The sequence below is a fragment of the Loxodonta africana genome, chromosome 13 (assembly GCF_030014295.1).
Source record: "Loxodonta africana isolate mLoxAfr1 chromosome 13, mLoxAfr1.hap2, whole genome shotgun sequence".
Classification (NCBI taxonomy): Eukaryota; Metazoa; Chordata; class Mammalia; order Proboscidea; family Elephantidae; genus Loxodonta; species Loxodonta africana.
In genome coordinates, this window is record NC_087354.1 from 4,069,751 (window position 1) to 4,091,118 (window position 21,368).

Here is a 21,368-nt window from a genome sequence, read left to right on the forward strand (position 1 = left end):
GACCCATACCTCACACTATGCACAACAACTAACTCAAAATGGATCAAAGACCTAAATATAAAATCTAAAACAATAAAGATCATGGAAGAAAAAATAGGGACAATGCTACGAGACCTAAAACATGGCATAAACAGTATATAAAACATTACTAAAAATGAGGAAGAGAAACCAGATAACTGGGAGCTCCTAAAAATCAAACACCTATGCTCATCCAAAGACTTCACCAAAAGAGTTAAAAGACTACCTACACAATGGGAAATAGTTTTTAGCTATGACATTTCTGATCAGTGCCTGATCTCTAAAATCTACATGATACTGCAAAAACTCAACTACAAAAAGACAAATAACCCAATTAAAAAATGGGCAAAAGATATGAACAGAGACTTGACTAAAGGAGACATTCAGGTAGCTAACAGATACATGAGGAAATGCTCACGACATTAGCCAATAGAGAAACGCAAATCAAAACTACAATGAGATTCCACTTCACTCCAACAAGGCTGGCATTAATTGAAAATAGAAAATAACAAATGTTGGCGAGCTTGTGGAGAGACTGGAACACTTATACACTGCTTGGGAATGTAAAACGGTACAGCCACTTTGGAAATCGATTTGGTGCTTCCTTTAAAAACTAGAAATAGAACTACCATACGATCCAGGAATCCCACTCCTTGGGATATATCCTAGAGAAATAAGAGCCTTCATATGAACAGATATGTGCACACCCCTGTTCATTGTAGCACTGTTTACAATAGCAAAAAGATGGAAGCAACCAAGGTGCCCATTAATGGATGAATGGACAAACAAATTATGGTATAGTCACACAACTTTTTTTTCCGTGTGGCCCATATGGGGATTGAACCCGTGACCTTGGCATTATCAGCACCATGCTCTAACCAGCTGAGATAACCGGCCGCCGGAAGGAATACACAGAGTCATTATACCAAAAAGAATTAGTCAATATTCAACCATTTCAAGAGGTGGCATATAATCAGGAACAAATGGTACTGAAGGAAGAAGTCCAAGCTGCTCTGAAGGCATTGGCGAAAAACAAGGCTTCAGGAATTGATGGAATATCAATTGTTATGTTTCAACAAACAGATGCAACACTGGAGGTGCTCACTCGTCTAAGCCAAGAAATATGGAAGACACCTTCTTGGCCAACTGACTGGAAGAGATCCATATTTATGCCTTTTCCCAAGAAAGGTGATCCAACCGAATGTGGAAATTATAGAACAATATCATGAATATCACACACAAGTAAAATTTTGCCGAAGATCATTCAAAAACAGCTGCAGCAGTATATCAACAGGGAACTGCCAGAAATTCAGGCTGGTTTCAGAAGAGGACGTGGAACCAGGGATGTCATTGCTGATGTCAGATAGATCCTGGCTGAAAGCAGAGAATACCAGAAGCATGTTTACCTGTGTTTTATTGACTATGCAAGGGCATTCGACTATGTGGTTCATAACAAACTATGGATAACTTTGCGAAGAGTGGGAATCCCAGAACTCTTAATTGTGCTTATGAGGAACCTTTACATAGATCAAGAGGCAGTTGTTCGCACAGAACAATGGGATACTGATTGGTTTAAAGTCAGGAAAGGTGTGCATCAGGGTTGTATTCTTTCACCATACCTGTTTAATGTGTATGCTGAACAAATAATCCGAGAAGCTGGGCTATATGAAGAAGAATGGGGCATCAGGATTGGAGGAAGACTCATTAACAACCTGTGTTATGCAGATGACACAACCTTGCTTGCTGAAAGTGAAGAGGACTTGAAGCACTTACTAATGAAGATCAAAGACCACAGCCTTCAGTATGGACTGCACCTCAACATAAAGAAAACAAACATCCTCACAACTGGACCAATGAGCAACATCATGATAAACGGAGAAAAGATTGAAGTTGTCAAGGATTTCATTTTACTTGGATCCACAATCAACAGCCATGCAAGCAGCAGTCAAGAAATCAAAAGACACATTGCATTGGGCAAATCTGCCCCAAAGGACCTCTTCAAAGTGTTGAAGAGCAAAGATGTCACCCTGAAGACTAAGGTATGCCTGACCCAAGCCATGGTATTTTTAATCACATCTTATGCATGGGAAAGCTGGACAATGAATAAGGAAAAGCAAAGAAGAGTTGACGCTTTTGAATTGTGGTATTGGCGAAGAATATTGAATATATCATAGACTGCCAAAAGAATGAACAAATCTATCTTGGAAGAAGTGCGACCAGAATGCTCCTTAGAGGCAAGGATGGCAAAACTGCGTCTTACATACTTAGGACGTGTTGTCAGGAGGGATGAGTCCCTGGAGAAGGACATCATGCTTGGCAGAGTACAGCGTCAGCAGAAAAGAGGAAGAGCCTCAATGAGGTGGATTGACACAGTGGCTGCAACAATGAGCTCGAGCAGAACAATGATTGTAAGGATGGAGCAGGGCTGGGCAGTGTTTCGTTCTGTTGTGCGTAGGGTAGCTATGAGTCGGAACAGACTCAACGGCACCTAACAACAACAACAACATATTCACACAATGGAATATTACACATCAGTAAAGGACAATGATGAATCCATGAAACATTTCATAATGTGGATAAATTTGGAAGGCACTATGCTGAGTGAAGTTAGTCAGCTGCAAAAGGACAAATGCTGTATAAGACCACTATTATAAGAACTTGAGAAATAGCTTAAACAGAGAAGAGGATATTCTTTGATGGTTATGAGAGAGGGGAAGGAGGGAGGAAGAGAGAGGGGTTTTCACTAATTAGATAGTAGATAAGAACTATTTTAGGTGAAGGGAAAGACAACACACAATAGAGGCGAGGTCAGCACAACTGGACTAAACTAAAAGCAAAGTAGTTTCCTGAATAAACTGAACACTTTGAAGGCCAGCGTAGCAGGGGCGGGGGTTTGGGGACTATGGTTTCAGGGGAAGTCTAAGTCAAATGGCATAATAAACTCTGTTAAGAAAACATTCTGCATCCCACTTTGGAGAGTGGCGTCTGGGGTCTTAAATGATAGCAAGTAGCCATCTAAGATGCATCAACTGGTCTCAGCCCATCGGGAGCAAGGAAGAATGAAGAATACCAAAGACACAAGGTAAATATGAGGCTAAGAGACAGAAAGGACCTCATAAACCAGAGACTACAACAGCCTGAGACCAGAAGAACTAGATGGTGCCCTGCTCTGACAGGGAATACAACAGAGAACCCCTGAGGGAGCAGGAGAGCAGTGGGATGCAGACCTCAAATTCTCATAAAAAGACCAGACTTAATGGTCAGGCTGAGACTGGAAGGACCCTGGAGGTCATGGTCTCCAGACCCTCTGTTATCCCAAGACAGGAACCATTCCCAGTCCAACTCTTCAAATAGGGATTGAACTGGACTATGGAGTAGCAAATGATACTGGTGAGGAGTGGGATTCTTGTACCAAGTATACACATGAGACTATGTTGGCTTCTCCTGTCTGGAGGGGAGATGAGTGGGCAGAGGGGACCAGAAGCTGGCCAAATGGACATGAGGAGAGAGAGTATAGGGAAGGCGTGTGCTGCCTCACTAGGGGGAGAGCAATTAGGAGTATATAGCAAGGTGTATATAAATTTTTGTATGACAGACTGACATGATTTGTAAAATTTCACTTAATGCCCAATAAAAATTAATTAATAAAAAAAAAAAGTAGAGTCTTAAATTTCATAACAAGCCAGATAGGCCCTCTGGGTGAGCTTATGAGAGTTAGGGAATGACCGCCTCACTAGGGAGCTGACACAAGAATAGCATTTCTCCTAGCCAAGTTTCCTTTGCATTTATAATTAAAGTATTTCATGAAGGTTCACAAAATAATTTTTAATAGTTTTAACTTGGATGACTGGTATTTATATTCAGTAGGCACTTGCTGAGTCTTTAATTTCAAGGTAATAAAACGATCGCCATTTCCTCAGGGTAAATCTTGGGAAGAAAATTTTGTTCTAAGACCCTGACTCGGGCTGGCTGTGAGGAGTTCATTTGCTTCAGTGTTGGGAATGAAGGGTAATGAATACACCCACATTCTGATGGAGGTGCCTACCAGACCTGGCAGCCCACACCTCATCAGTTCATTTCTATCTTGTGTGTGGCCTCCTTGGGCAAGCACTGTGTCCGTATCCACTGGTTTGGGACAGTATTAAACATCACCCTTGTCCTTCTTTTAGTGTTTTTCCATTCAGCAAAAATTGTGACCAAGGGTTATATTAATCTCTTTGGAGGATGATTGTAGAAAACATTATCTCTGAAATCAAGATCATGTTCTGTGTATAACTCCAGATAAAAAGTTTTTTACATGACTCTAAAATTAGAATAGGTTGTAAACCACAAAATGCAACAAATATCAAGTGGGCTTTTCACACTGGAGTTTTTCCAAGGAGAGTGAACTTCCTCAGTGTTATTTTTAATCGTCTTGCAGCAGAGTTTTGTTCACATTATCCAAGACAAGTTAATTCTGTCACTTATGGCTTTTTAGTCAAATCCAGAGTCTCTGTATAAATATCTCCACATTATCATTTCAGGTCAAGTCTGCTGGAGAAGATTTTGCCTTGCAACTTCACATACTTATACTACATAGAAGGTCAAATGGTAGGCCTTCAGTTGAGGTAATTTTTGATCCTCATATTTTGGCGACATTTAAAAAATTTAATCTAGTACTCTTCTTTTTGTTTTCTTCCTTTTTATTTTCACAATTCAACCAAATACTTATATAGTTTCCTCATAGATTTTTGGAATGGTAGGGTGGGAAGAGATTGTAGAATCTTGTGGTTCAAACTCATCCCTCATTTTATCTATAAAGAAGTTATTTCAGAGAAGTACAGAAAGTTCCTATGATTATGTTGTGAAATCACAACCTTGTTTTCTCTTTTTCACCTCTCCTTAGCATATATCCTAGACCAAAAGTTGTGACTTGGTAATTTGAAGCAACCTTCAGAGTCTTTGCCAATAATAAAGCATTTTATTTTCTCCAAGTGTGAAACTTTAATAGCTGTGGCCTTCAATGATAATTTTATTTTCATATGTATACCATAAAAAAAAAAAAAAAAAAAACCACAAGTTGCCATTGAGTCAATTCCGATTCATGGTGACCCATGTGTTTCAGAACAGAACTGTATTCCATAGGGTTTTCAATGACTGATTTTTTCAGAAGTGGATCTCTAGGTCTTTCCTCTGGGTGAACTCCAACCTTTAAAATTTCAGTTAGCAGCCAAACATGTTAACCAGTTGTGCTAACCAGGGACTCCATATGTACTATATCCTAGATTTATCATAATATATTGATAAACGGTTGTAATTCTCCTGGAATCCAGATTTTTGGGATCCATGGAGTTGGGGTAACCCACCAAGGCTGTTGCCCATTAGATGTCCTTTTGAGCCTTGAGGCTTGAAAAAACTGGTTTCTAAAAGTCACCTTTGAGCCAAACAATGGTCTATATAAACTAGTAAGACCATTTTGCCTTGGGCTTTGTGATCTTTTGAAGAACTCAGACAGTTTCCAGAAACAAAACTCCAAAAGTCAGACTAGAGATATGTTTTAGAGTCAATCAGTAATTACTTTAACTGTTCTTTAAGACAATGCTATACGATATCCTTCCTGACCACGAATTGTTTTTCAATTCTGTTCTGGCCTGTTTACATGGCAACACCAATAAGATTTGGCAATAAGAGTCCTTAGAGGTTCTGCCATCTTTGGAACACTTTTGACTCTCTAGTCAAAATGTTACTCTAATTTGCAAATCATATGCTAAATAAACCAATCAATTTCTAGTATTGGCTTAATATGATTTTTTGTTTTAACAATATCTATTTATCTTTCTTTACTTATTACATATTTGGTGTATTCTCTGCATCGAATTACATTTCAGAAAAATGTTTCTACATCTCTGAGAGAAAGATCCACCCACCTGTTGATAGTCATGAGGCCATGTAACCTAAATGGAAATAAAGAGTACTACACCCAAAAATGGAAGTCTAAAATTAGAATAGAATGCCTTTCTGTTCCTTATAACACTCCCACACTTTGTGTTAATAATGATGAGATATGACTGCACAAGGCTACTCAGCGTAAATCTGTTTAGTGAACACTAGGATACAACATAGGACAGAGATGACTTTTCCAGGGACCTAAAACACGGAGACTTAGAGCAATGATAAAACTGATTCCCATAGATTATAGCTGGCCTTTAACTAATTAAAAGTGATTTAATCTGAAAGCTAAGGGTGATTAAAATTGTGAGATGAAAGGAAGGAGAATGGAAACTGATTTCTGTTTTCACTTCACTTTCATTCTCTTTTGAAAAAATGGGGTGAGTGCTTACATCTATTCAAACTGAAGTCTTTGTGGCTGACTCATTGTTGTTTTCTTCCTTAGCTAGTAGAACACCTGGATATGGCTGGCCCTGCCAAAAGACAGGGGTCATTCATTACTTCTATAGTGGAAATCATCCACCCACAATGCTAAACTCTTAACCTAAACAATCAAATCAAACTGACCACGTGGAATGCAAAATCGATATTCAGAAATAGATCTGTAAAGAGTGTAAATCTTACCATTACCTGTTTGAATGACTTTAAACATATGCCAACTTGAAAAAGAAAACACACAATAGACCATATTTTAGGCCACAAAGCAAGCCTCAATAAATTAAAAAAGCATTAAAATAATGAAAACCATCTTCTCTGATCACAAAGCTATAAAATGAGAAATCAATAATAGGAAGAACAAGGAAAAAATAAAACACATGGAAACTTAATATCACCTTGCTTAAAAACCACTGGATAATAGAAGAAATTAAAAATGAAATTAAAAATTCCTAGAACCAAATGAGAATGAAAACATAACACCAAAACCTTTGGAACATAGCAGAAGCAGTCCTCAGAGATCAATTTACAGCAATAAACGCACACATAAAAAAAGAGGAAAGGGCCAAAATCAATACCATATCCCAAAAACTCGAAAGAGTAGAAAAAGAGCAGCAAAACTAGCCCACAATCACCAGAAGAAAGGAAATAATAAAGATTAGAGCAGAAATAAATGAAACAGAAAAATAATAGAATCAACAAAACTACAGGCTGGTTCTTTGAAAGGATCAATGAAATCAACAAACCTCTGGCCAAACCGACAAAGGAAAAGGAGAAAATGAAAATAACATACATATGAAATGAGATGGGTGACATAACAACAGAACCAGCTGTGATAAAATAATCATAACAAAATATTACAAAAAATTGTACTCTAACAAATTTGAAAACCTAGAAGAAATGGACAAATTTCTAGAAACACACTACCTACCTATATTAACACAACATAAGATAGAAAATTTGAGCAGACCCATAAAAAAGAAGACATTGAAGAGGTCATAAAAAAAAAAAAAAAAAAACTCTCAACAACAATAAAAACCCCAGCCCAGAGAGCTTCACTGGGGAATTCTACCAAACATTCAGAGAAGAGATGACACCAATTCCATTCAAACTATTCCAGAACATAGAAAAGGAAGGAATACTGCCAAGTTCATTCTATGAAGCCAGCATAACTCTGATACCACAGCCAGGCAAAGACAACACTAAAAGATAAAATAATGCAAAATTCTCCACACAATTCTAGCCAATAGAATTCAACAGTGTACCAAAAAAATAATACATCATGACCAAGTGGGATTCATACCAGGTATGCAAGGATGGTTCAACATTAGAAAGTCAACCAACATAATTCACCATATAAGTAAAACAAAAGAATCACATGATCATCTCAGTTGATGCAAGAAAGGCATTTGATAAAATCAACATCCATTCCTGATAAAAACTCTCAGCAAAATAAGAGTAGAAGGGAAATTCCTCAACATAATTAAGGGTGTATATACAAAACCAACAACCAACATTACTCTCAGTGGAGAAAGACTGAAAACATTCCACTTGCAAATGAAAACCAGACAAGGACACCCTTTACCACCACTCTTATTTGATGTTGTACTGGAAGTCCTAGCTAGAGCAATAAGGCAAGAAAGGGAAATAAAGGGCATCCAAATTGGAAAGGAAGAAGTAAAATTGCCCCATTCATAAAAATGATGATATGATCCTACACATAGAAGATCCCAGAGATTCCTCCAGTCACGGTGGTCAAAACAGCCTAATACTGGTGCAATTACAAACACTGAAACAAGTGGAACAAAATTGAGAACCCAGCAGTAAATCCATCCAACTACGGACAACAGGTCTTCAACAAAGGGTCAAAATTCATTAAATGGGGGAAAAGATAGTCTCTTTAGAAAATGGTGGTGGAAAAACTGGATATCCATTTTCAGAAAAATGAAACAGTGTTCCAACCTCACAGCATACACAAAAACTAACTAAAAATGAGTCAAAGACCTAAAGGTTAAACCTAAAGTAATAAAGTTCATGAAAGAAAACATAGGGAAAAATCTAGGAGCACTAAATTTTGGAATAAATAGACCATTAAACATAACTAAAAATGCACAAACAGCAGAAAATAAGCTAGATAACCAGGACCTCCTAAAAATTAAACATCTATGCTCATCAAAAGACTTCTTCAAAGGAGTAGAAAGAAAACCTACAGACTGGGTAAAAAAATTTTGGCAACAACACACCTGACAAGGGTCTGATCTTTAAAATATACAGAAAACTGTAACACCTCAACAACAAAAACACAATTCAGTTAAAAAAAATTAGCAAAGGACATGAGCAGACACTTCACCAAAGAAGACATTCAGGTGGCTAACAAACACATGAAAAGATGCTTGTGATCATTAGCCATTAGAGAAATAATTATCAAAACTGCAATGAGATACCATCTCACCCTGGCAAAAGTGGCACTGATCAAAAAAACAGAAAACAATAAATGCTGGTGAGGATGTGGAGGAGACTAGAACTCTTATACACTGATGGTGGGACTCTAAGTTGGTACAACCACTATGCAAAATGGTATGGTGCTTCCTTAAAAAGCTAGAAATGGAAATATATGATCCAGCAATCCCACCCCTGGGTATATATCTTAGACAAATAAGAATGTGACACCAAAAGACATATGCACACCCATGTTCACTGCAGCATTATTCACAATAGCAAAATATGGAAACAACCTAAGTGTCCACCAGTGGATGAATGGATAAACAAACTGTGGTACGTACATACAGTGGAATATTATGCAACAATAAAGAACAATGATGAATCTGAGAAACATTTCACAATATGGATGAAACAGAGAACATTATGCTGAGTGAAATAAGTCAATTACAAAAGGACAAATATTGTGTGACACCACTACTATAAAAAAGCAACAATAGGTTTACACACAGAAAGAAACATTCTTTAATGGTTACCAGGGATGAGAGGGGGAAGGAGGGAGAAACACTAACTAAAACTAGATAGTAGATAATGTGTTAAATCTGGTGAAGAGAAAGGCAGTACAAAAAAGAAGGGGTGGGGAGGGAGTCAGCACAACGTGACCAAGGCAAAGGAAGACACTGAGAGGTATGCAAGAACAAAGGGCAACTATGGTAAAGATAAGGTCCCCAAGAGTGGGAATCAACTTGATGGCAACAAGTTTGTTTGTTCGCTTTTTATGGTAAATACTATAACATATAATTCTACAACAACAGTAATAACAAGCAATAATCTGTGAGCGGACACATAGGTAGATATGTATCTAAATAGATGTTGGAGGACATATGGGAGTACACCCACGTGCATATATAGGTATGGTTGTGAATATTTCTACATACGTATCTGTAAGTGCTGCATGTATATTCATGTATATAATAGAGTACTTAAGGGGCGTAGTAATGGAAACTTCTTAGACATAAGCAAACACCTCTTGGGATTAAGCTACTGGGCTTGAAGGCCAAGAGTCATAGTCTCAGGGGACATCTAGGTCAGTTGGCATAACATAGTTCTTAAACGTAATGTTCTACATCCTAGTTTGGTCTTAAAAGCTTTTGAGCAGTCATCTAAGATACAACTATTGGTCTCTTCCAGTCTGGAGCAAAGGAAAATGAAGAAATCTGAAGACCCAAGGAAGCAATTTGTCCAAAGGACTGATGGTCCACGTGAACCAGAGCCTCCTCTAACCTGAGACCAGAAGAATTAGGTGGTCCCTGGCTACCACTACTGATCACTCTAACCAGGATCACAATAAAGGGTTCTGGTTAGAACGGGTGAAAAATGTAGAACAAAATTCAAATTCATAAAAAAGACCAGGCTTACTGGTCTGATAGGGACTTGGAGGAACCTCTGAGACTATTGTCCTAAGACAACCCACTAACATGGAACTGAAGCCAGTCTCTGAGGCCACCTGGCCTGTAAAATAAATGATAACTCCCTTGAAGAATATGCTCCTTAAAGCAACCAACTATATGAGACTAAAAGGTCAGCATTTGCCCAAAAGCAAAGATGAAAAGTCAGGGAGGGGCAGAAAAACTCGAGAAACCCAGGGTGGAAATGGGGAGAGTGCTGATACTTTCAGGGGGATTGCAACCAATATCACAGAAAAATTTGTGTATGAATTATTGAATGAAAAACTAATTTGCTGTGCAAACATTCACCTAAAGCACATTAAAGTGTTTTTTAAAAAAAGAAAACACACATACACACACACAAAACCCTAAAGCCTCCAAGATTTAATGTCAGTGACATACAGTCAAAATTAAGCCAATGCATATAGTCTTGTTTTCACAGTTTTTAAGATTTATGTGACGTTATTTCGTCTCTGGTGCTGTGAAGGTACAAGGATCACAGGCCTGCCCTCGAAAAGCTAACAACCTGGGATGAAAAATGTATAAATCAATATGCCATGGTGTGTACATTCAGGGGATCAGAATAAAGTTATTGAGTATGTTTGGAAGTCTGAGCAACTCACTCTGGGGAAAGTAGAGTTATTTTCACTGTGAATGAGACATTTAGATTCGTTTTTCAGGAAAAAAATAGAAATGAAAGGGGGAAGGATATTTCAGAGAGCAGGAAGATCAAAATCCTAAAACAGCATAACAGCCCTTTTCTCAAGTAGATTTGGTAAGTCTTGAGAATCTCACGCCCTGTATTTGGCTCTTCTCCTGAGATCTATCCAGCATGCCCACTGAGCAACTTACTCCTACATGGGTACCTGGCACAGTGGTCACCACAAGTTCTCAGTACAGGTGGAATGATGAGAAGTGGGTGGAAGCAGGGCTCTACCATGGGATTCATGCACTCAGATCAGAATTTCTGAAAATGACTCCCTCCATTGTCTGGTCGCAGCCATTCTAAATAACAAACCAAAGACATGGGCAGACCTATGCTCTATGCAGGGTATTTTAGATTTCATAAGATTTTAGCAAGATTGCTAAATACAAAATAATATGATAAAATTAGTTGTGACCCTGTATGTCAGAAAAGCACATTAAGAAAGCTAAATAAAATATTTTACGGTTTAACAGCAGCATTAAGAATATCAAGTGTTGCTGTTGTTAGGTGCTGTCAAGTCCATTCCGACTCATAGTAACCCCGTGTATAACAAAATGAAACACTTCCTGGTCCTGCACCATCCTCACAATTGTTGTTATGCTTGAGCCCATTGTCGCAGCCACTGTGTCAATCCATCTTGTTGAGGGTCTTCCTCTTTTTCACTGACTCTCTACTTTACCAAGCATGATGTCCTCCTCCAGGGACTGGTCCCTCCTGATAATGCGTCCAAAATATGTGAGACAAAATCTTGCCATCCTTGCTTCCAGAAGGTATTCTGGCTGTACTTCCTCCAAGACAGATTGGTCCTTTCTTCTGGCAGTCCATGGTATATTCAATATTCTTCACCAACACCATAATTCAAAGGCATCAATTCTTCTTCTGTCTTCTTTAATAATTGTCCAGATTTCTCATGCATATTAGGTAATTGAAAACATCATGGCTTGGGAGAGCCACACCTTAGTCCTCAAGGTAACATCTTTGCTTTTTAACACTTTAAAGAGGTCTTTTGCAGATTTGCCCAATATAATGCGTCATTTGATTTTCTGACTGCTACTTCCATGTACGTTGATTGTAGATCCAAATAAAATGAAATCTTGACTACTTGAATCTTTTCTCCGTTTCTCGTGATATTGCTTATTAGTTCAGTTGGGAGGATTTTGTTTTTCTTTATGTTGAGTTGTAATCCATACTGAAGGCTCCGGTCCTTGATCTTCATTAACAAGTGCTTCAAGTCCTCCTCACCTTCAGCAAGCAAGGTTGTGTAATATGCATATCACAGGTTGTTAATGAGTTTTCCTTCAATCCTGATGCTATGCTCTTCTTCATATAGTCCAGGCTCTCTGATTATTTGCTTAGTGTACAGGTTGAATAAGTATGGTGAAAGGATACAACCCTGACACACATCTTTCCTGATTTTAAACCATGCAGTATCCCCTTGCTCTGTTCAAAAAACCACCTCTTGGTCTATGTACAGGTTCCTCATGAGCACAATTAAGTTTCTGGAATCCCCAATCTTGACAATGTTATCCATAATTTGTTAAGATCCAAATAGTCAAATACATTTGCATATTGAATAAAACACAGGTGAACATATTTCTGGTATTCTCTGCTCTCAGCCAGGATCCGTCTGACATCAGCCATGACATCCCTGGTTCCATGTCGTCTTCTGAATCCAGCTTGAATTTCTAGCAGCTCCCTGTTGTTGTACTGCTCCAACTTCCCTTGGATGATCTGCAGCAAAATTGTACTTGTGTATAATACTAATAACATTGTTTGATAATTTCCTCATTCTGTTGGGTTGCCTTTCTTAGGAATGGGCACAAATATGGATCTCTTCCAGTCAGTTGGCCAGGTAGCTGTCTTCCAAATTTCTGGACATAGGTGGGCGAGCGCTTCCTAGTAATACATCTAACAAAGATATGCAAGACTTCTGTGGCAGAAAAACAACTTGGTTTTGATACACTAAAGAAAATCTATATACATGGAGATATACATCATGTTCATTGATTGGAAGACTCAATATAGTAAAGATATCAAGGAAAATCTCAGTCAAAATCTCACCAAGTGTCTTGTAGTCTTGATTTACTGTTTTTAAAGTTCATGTCAAAGTGAAAAGGTCTCAGAATAGCCAAAATAGTCTTAAAGAAGACAAGCAAAGAGAGGGGACTTTCCTTACATGTTATCAGCAGTGATTATAAAACTATCATAAATATGATAGCTTTGTTTGAGGATAGGCATAGATGGATAGATCAGAGGAACAAGGTGGAGAGCCCAGAAGCAGATCCATGCATATATTGACACTCCGTATACGACAGAGGCAGCACCAAAAAATTGGTGGTGTTGCATCATCCATGTATCAACACAGAAGGAACATGAACTGTCTCCTAACTCACAGTATATAAGCAAATCAATTCAGAAAGAATGTATACCTAAATGTGAGAAACAAAGCTATAAAGCTTTTAGGAGGCAATATAACCCGTTGCCATTGAGTTGATTCTGACTCATAGTGACCCTATAAGACAGAGTAGAACTTCCCCATAGGATTTCCAAGGTTGTAAATCTTTATAGAACCTTTCTACCTTTCTACCACAGATGGGTGGTGGAGTTGAACCACCAACCTTTCAGTTATCAGCCAGGCACTTTAACCACTGCACTACCAAAAGACAATATAGGAGCCTTTTTTTTCTCCTTCATGAATTAATGATCATTGGAATATATGGTTTCCCACCAATATTTTCTACTTCAGGTTTATTGGGAAGCTGCTTTCTTACTGATTAGGGCATGCTGCCACAAGGCAGGGGCCTTTATGACTGTTTGAAACAGAAAAAATACGCATGCGCCACAAATTACTGTTTTTACAGGATATTGTATGAGGTTTCTGAATTTTTGGCAGTAAAAATACAAATTTTGAAAATTTATGTTTGGGACACACATGTTCCAGTGGACTACGGGGGTAGAATTAGTGGGATAGTTATATCCCATTGGACTCTATGGATAGGCCTGTGGGAGAGGGCAAGGAAAAAAAATCTCTACTACCTATCAAAAATTCAGACACACTCAATGATTCAGCATGCTTCAACTAATGAAAACAAATAGTATCAGCAAAAAAATTCAAAGCAGAAAAAAATTGGATCTTGAAAGGTTTATATGGAAATTTCTACCACTCTCTATTAGTTTGTCACACTGTGGTGGCTTGCAGGTTGCTGTGATGCTGGAAGCTATGCCACTGGTATTTCAAATGCGAGCAGGATCACCCATGATGGTCAGGTTGCAGTGGAGCTTCCAGACTAAGACTGTGAGGAAGGACCTAGCAATCTACTTCCGAAAAAGTAAGGCATGAAAACATTATTGAAGGAAGTGGAACACTGACAGTGCTGGAATATGAGCCCCTCAGGTTGGAAGTGCCTCAAAATACAATTGGGAAGAGCTACCTCCTCAGAGTAGAGTTGACCTTAATATGGTTGGAGTCAAACTTTTGGGACCTTCATTTGCTGATGTGGTACAACTCAGAATGAGAAGAAGCAGCTGCAAATATCCATTGGAATGCACAAAGTATGAATCATGGAAAATTGGAAGTTGTCAAAAATGAAATAGAACACTTGAAGATCGATATCTTAGGCATCAGTGAACTGAAATGGACCGGTACGGGCCATTTTGAGTTGGACAATATGGTCTACTATGCCAGGATTGATAATTGAAGAGGAATGCCATCACGTTCATCATCAAAAAAAAAATTTCCAGGTCTATCCTGAGATACAACACTGTTAAAAAAAAAAAAAAATTTTTTTTTTAACACTGTTAGTGATAGGAAAATATACATGTACCTACAAGGAAGGACAATTAATATGATATTATTCAAATTTACAAACCAACCACTAATGCCAAAGATGAAGAAACTGAAGATTTTTTAACCAACTTCTGCAGCCTGAAACTGACCAAACATGTGATCAAGATGCATTGACAATTACTGGTGATTTGAATGCAAAAGTTGGAAACAAGGAAGAAACATCAGTAGTTGGAAAATGTGGCCTTGGTGATAGAAACAACGAGGGAGATCCCAAGATAGAATTTTGCAGGACCAATGACTTATTCATTAGACAAACATCTTCAACAACATAAACTGCCACTATACAGGTAGAACTTGCCAGATGGAATACACAGGAATCAAAATGACTACATCTGTAGAAAGAGACCATGGAGAAGCTCAATATCACCAGTCAGAACAAGGCCAGTGGCCAAATGTGGAACAGATAATTGATTGCTCATATGTAAGTTCAAGTTTAAGCTGAAGAAAATTAAAACAAGTCCACGAGAGCCAAAGTATGACCTTGGGTATATCCCACCTGAATTTAGAGACCAGCTCAAGAATAGATTCGATGCACTGAACACTAATGACTTAATATAAAAGGACGTTCATTGCTCTGACTACGATAAGGTTGTTGAGTAAATGCATCATTCTAAGAAGCAAAGGTCAATGTTTTTAGAAGTCCCTCTTCCCCACCTCCTTCTAGGCTGCCAAACACATTTCAAGTTCAGGAAATCCTTTAAGATCCTAAGCAGTGAAGTCACAGACTTGCTGCGTAATAGTCTGAGAGCATTACCTCTGTGAGAATTGTAGTACATGGGTTTCCCTTCTGCTTAAACAGCTGGACCTGGCCTTCCATCAGAGTTGTTAATGGAAATGTTTCTACTTTTGAAAGTTTTTTTGTTTGGAGGGTGTCATAGATTGAATTGTGTCCCTTCAAAATATGTGTCAACTTGGCTAGACCATGATTCCCAGTATTGTGTGATTATCTGCCATTTTGTCATCTGATGCGATTTTCTTATGTGTTGTAAATCTTATCTCTATGATGTTAATGAGGTGGGATTAGCAACAGTTACGTTAATGAGGCAGGACTCAATCTACAAGATTAGGTTGTGTTTTAAGTCAATCTCTCTTGAGATATAAAAGAGAGAAACTAACAGAAAGACAGGGAAACCTCATACGACCAAGAATGCAACGCTGGGAACAGAGCATATCCTTTGGACTCAAGGTTCCTGTGCTGAGAATTTCCTAGATCAAGGGAAGATCGATGACAAGAAACTTCCTCAAGAGCCAACAGAGAGAAAAAGCCTTCCCCTGGAGCTGGCACCCTGCATGTGAGGGAGTAAATTTCTCTTTGTTAAAGTCATCCACTTGTAGTAATTCTGTTATAGCAGCACTAGATAGCTAAGATAGAGGGCAATGAAACTTTTCAAATTGAATCTGAGATTCATATGGACATAAACAGAACTATCCTCAATCTAACCCTCCAATACATTGTTGGACAGTGGCAGAAAAGAGTTGGGGGAAAAAGGAGAGAAAAGGAATCCAGTTACCACCTAAGAAGGGGTCAGGACTGTATTTTGGAAACCAAGGTTTGGGTATCCTTTCTAGTTTTTCCAATTTTGTTGTTTTATTTTTCTCTCTTTGCTTCACTTTAAGGATTAGAATTACATGGTTCAAATAAAAATGTGCTTTTTTTTTTTTTTTTAGAAGGGAAGAAAGCAGGAATGAGAAGATTATATCCCCATTGGATTCCAATCTTTGAAGAAGAGAACATCCTCAGGAAAAGAGTGGGGAGTGACAGGTACAAGGAAGAAAAAAACTTGTTAAACTGTGTCCTGCGTCAAGGAAGAAACGGTGGCTGGAGACATTTGTAGGAAAGCTGGTGGCATTTTACAATATAAACTAGATGAGCAGATACACCCATACATAAAAATGGTGGTAAGCTCCACTAGGTCAACTAGTGAACACTTATAAGATCCCCTTCCACTGATCTACAAGGATCTAAAAAAAGGCCATTTACTCATATTTTAATTGGAATCTACTATATTCATTGTTTCATATATGGTGTTAACAGACTAATAGACTCACTTTTTCCAGACCACACACATGGTTCTCCAGTGTCCAGTACTCGAACTCACACCCTCATGACTTCTGCAATTCATGCTTATTTCATGCCCCTTACAAAAGTGTAATGAAAAACAGAATTAATTTGGCCTTATGTGGAGCTCTAACCTTCAGTGTACTTGAAGAATTAAATGTGTATACACTATTAGTTGTTAACATTGAACTTACAGAATGAAGAAAAAACTAATCCTACTGAGGAGATCTGTAGTAACACTAGAAGATTGTTCTCTGCACATAAACAAATATCATTTTTTAATATCTCATATATAAGGTATTATTTCTATTATATTTATCAATCACATCTAAGTTTTTTAAAGATTAATCAACAAAAATGTTAACACAAATGTTAAGTGATTTTTAGTTCTCTTAGAATGAGTTTTTGACATTGTTTTGAAAATGAAGTCTCTAGTAAATACATGAAGCTACTTTTAGTGACGTTTTTGGAACGAAGTAAGATCTTAACTTACAAAATAATTTTTAACTGGAAACTTGGCCTGGACTTGGAAAGGATGTGATTTCATTCAGTTCAATCTATATAAGATTTCCTGGAGGGGAGATGGTGAGCTGGAGTCTCGATCTCTTGCACAATAGAGTTCGGGCCAGGAGATTTGGAGATTTATTAATATTTCCGAGACTTTGGGCAGCAATTAATTTCATTGATTTCTCCAAATTCCACCTAATCCTCCATCATCAGATGATTTAACCAGGCCCAGAATTTAGATCATATCTTTGCTATGAACAAGAACCCTTGAGTATAAATCAACGGGCATCTCAGTCTTCCAGAAGTTAAACTTCACCAGTAGCCCTGGAGTGCTGAGTCATGGAGAGAGAGACTGACACTCCAGAACACTTCTTTCTTTTTTTTTTTTTTAAGATCTATGCTCAGATTATTCAGTACAGGCTTTGCATGGGTGACAAGTGGGGGCTCAGGAAGAGTTTTTGAGTTAATGCTGTTGAATTAGCTGAATGAACTTTGAATCATTTGTCTTCTGCAAACCTTTTTCTGCATGTGGTAAATGATTTTTTTTTTTAAGTTCCTTTTGGAAATGCATCTGTATTAGAAATGAGAAGATCTGAGTTAAAATTCTGGGTGTGTCACTCACGAACTATCTGTTCTTTGACGAGTTACTTAATATTTGAATGCCAGTTTCCTCTTCTCCAAAATGAAGTCAACATTAACCCCCTCCTTGTTTTTTGAATAATTAAATGAACCACAAGACCCAAAAATGCCTATTAAGGTGCTTGGCATGTAGGAGAAGCTTCATAAACCCTGTTGAAAATATTCATTCTTTTTCAGCTGCAATATTATGTAGTTCAATTCCACGTAGCAACTTGAACTCAGAGAGAAACAAATAGTTTTAAATTAACATCCCTCTTCATTCCCCTTTGTAAGAATCACATGCTATACTCAAACTATTGATTTAGCTGCTTTTAGATGAAGATACGTGTGGGAACTATATGAAGAAGAACAGGGCATCAGGATTGGAGGAAGACTCACTAACAACCTGCATTATGCAGATGACACAACCTTGCTTGCTGAAAGTGAAGAGGACTTGAAGCACTTACTAATGAAGGTCAAAGACCACAGCCTTCAGTATGGATTACATCTCAACATAAAAAAAAAAAAACAAAAATCCTAACAACTGGACCAATGAGCAACATCATGATAAATGGAGAAAAGACTGAAGTTGTCAAGGATTCCATTTTACTTGGGTCCACAATCAACAGCCACGGAAGCAGCAGTTAAGAAATCAAAAGACGCATTGCATTGGGCAAATCTGCTGCAAAGGACATCTTTAAAGTGTTGAAGCGCAAAGATGTCACCTTGAAGACTAAGGTGCGCCTGACCCAAGCCATGGTATTTCCAATCTCATCATATGCATGTGAAAGCTGGACAGTGAATAAGGAAGACTGAAGAAGAATTGACGCCTTCGAATTGTGGTGTTTGCGAAGAATATTGAATATACCATGGACTGCCAAAAGAACGAACAAATCTGTCTTGGAAGAAGTGCGGCCAGAATGCTCCTTAGAAGCAAGGATGCTGAGACTGAGTCTTGCATACTTTGGACATGTCGTCAGGAGGGATGAGTCCCTGGAGAAGGACATCATGCTTGGCAGAGTACAGGGTCAGCAGAAAAGAAGAAGATCCTGAACGAAGAGGATTGACACAGTGGCCGCAACAATGAGCTCAAGCATAACAACGATTGTAAGGATGGTGCAGGACCGGGCAGTGTTTCGTTCTGTTGTGCATAAGGTCACTACGAGTAGGAACTGACTCGACGGCACCTAACAACAAGAACAACAACAGATGAAGATACAGAAATACATTTTATCATTAGGAAGATAGACTGAAGAAAGACATTTTAATTTCCTTTTCCTTTCGGAAAACTAATTTATCTTTCAAACTGTTAACAAATTTCTATTTGTCTATCATTGCTCCTGTATGGAAAATGGGAAATATGTAGATTCCTTGTAAAATGCCATGCCATTTCTTCTAGTAATTGTGACTTTTATTTCCATAGGACTTAATGCTTTTAATAAGGAAACACTGGTGGAGTAGTGGTTAAGTGCTATGGCTGCCTAACTAAAAAAATGGTTGGCTGTTCAAATCCACCAGTCGCTCCTTGGAAACTCTATGGGGCAGTTCCACTCTGTCCTATAGGGTCGCTATGAGTCAGAATTGACTCCGACAGCAACGGGTTTGGGTTTTTTTGGTTTTATATCCATGCTATCATGTCCTTCTCACAAGAGTGCTATGAATAGGAGGGTAATATAATAAAGACATTAAAGCGGAGGGACACTAAATTTCTGTATATTAATCTGATAGAACATGAACAGAGAAATAAAAATCTCTATTTCCCAATGATCTCATGAACTTATCACTAGATGAAAAAGGGAAAATAATTTGAATATTAGTCTTCACAATATAACCATTCAGATGTGTAAAATTAAGTGGTCTTTCAAATAACTAGATGATTGGCTGTTTAAATATTTAGATAACTGTGTTCTTTATATATATGTGAATATGCGTAAACGCACACACACACACACACACACACATAAATAACCCAAAAACCAAACTCATTGACTACGAGTTAATTCCAACTCACAGCAACCCTGCAGGATAGAGTAGAACTGTCCCTTAGGGTGTATGTGTGTGTGTGTGTATATATATATATATATATATATGTCTAGACCTATGTTGATGTAATCTAGAAAATATTATGATGTATACTTAATTATTTAAATGTTGTTTTTGTTATTGTTGTTAGCTGCCATAAAGTTGACCTCGACTCATTGTGATCCCGTGCACAATAGAACGAAACGTTGCTGGTCCTGCTCTATCCCTGTGATCAGTTACAGATCATACTGTTATTGTTCCATAGGATTTTCGTTGGCTGATATTTGTAAGCAGATCACCAGGCCTTTCTTCCTAGCCCATCTTAGTCTGTAAGCTCCATTAAAACCTGTTTACCATCACAGCAACATGCAAACCTTCATTGACAGATAGGTGGTGGCTGCCCATGAGGCACATTGGCCAGGAATTGAACCCTGGTCTCCCTCATGGAAAGCGAGAATTCTGCCACTGAACCACCAATGTCCCAGTTATTTAAATTGTCCTCTTCAAAATACCAAAGTTCATATAGAGCGAATAAGAGTAGGGTTTGATTAATTGCTGAAGTGCAGCCATGAATAGTGGGGAGGGTGGGGAACCACAGCTCTACCTTGACATCCTATAGGTGGTATATAATAAACAGAACCTCTCTGAAACTCAGTTTTCTCATTTTCAAAATAGGGGTAATAATGCTGAAAGAATCAAAGGAGCTATATGGAAAATGCCTAAAAAAATTTTAGCATATAATAGGTGTTTAATTAAATGCTAGCCCCTTTTACTCCTTGATTTTAATTTTTTCAATAGTGAAGTATAGCACACTTGACATTGAGCTTCCCCATCATCCTTTTAGCCACTTTGATTCCTATATGTTCCATCTGATGAGATCCACTTGTATAGTCATCATCACATTGTTGAAAAAGGTATTTCCAATGAAATAAGTCATTGGTGTTGCAAAATTTTATCACGCGACCTCCTGCGTCAGTTCTATCACCAAGGCCACAGTTCCCAATTGCTGATCCTTCTTTGCTTCAATATATGCATTCCAATCACCAGTAATTATCAATGTATCTTGATTGCATGCTTGGTTGATTTCGGACTGCAGACTCTGATAACAGATATTTAATTCCTTCACTTTGTCGTTAGTGTTTGCTGTGTGAGTTCTAATAATAGTCATATTAACTGGTCTTCCTTATAAGTGTATGGATATTATCCTATCGGTTCTGGGTGGGTTACTATCCTATCACTGACAGTGATGTACTTCAGGGTAGATCTGGAAATGTTCTTTTTGAAAGAGAATGCAATGATGTTCCTCTTCAATTTGTCATTCCTGGCATAGTAGACCATGTG

At 38.1% G+C, this 21,368-nt stretch overlaps 1 non-coding gene across 1 annotated transcript; it reads right to left on the reverse strand.

Moving 5' to 3' along the window:
* Nucleotides 1–841: 841 nt before the first annotated feature.
* TRNAI-GAU (transfer RNA isoleucine (anticodon GAU)) lies at nucleotides 842–915 on the reverse strand. Its single transcript has one exon. It is a non-coding gene; the product is annotated as a tRNA-Ile (tRNA).
* Between the last annotated feature and the right edge of the window lie 20,453 nt (nucleotides 916–21,368).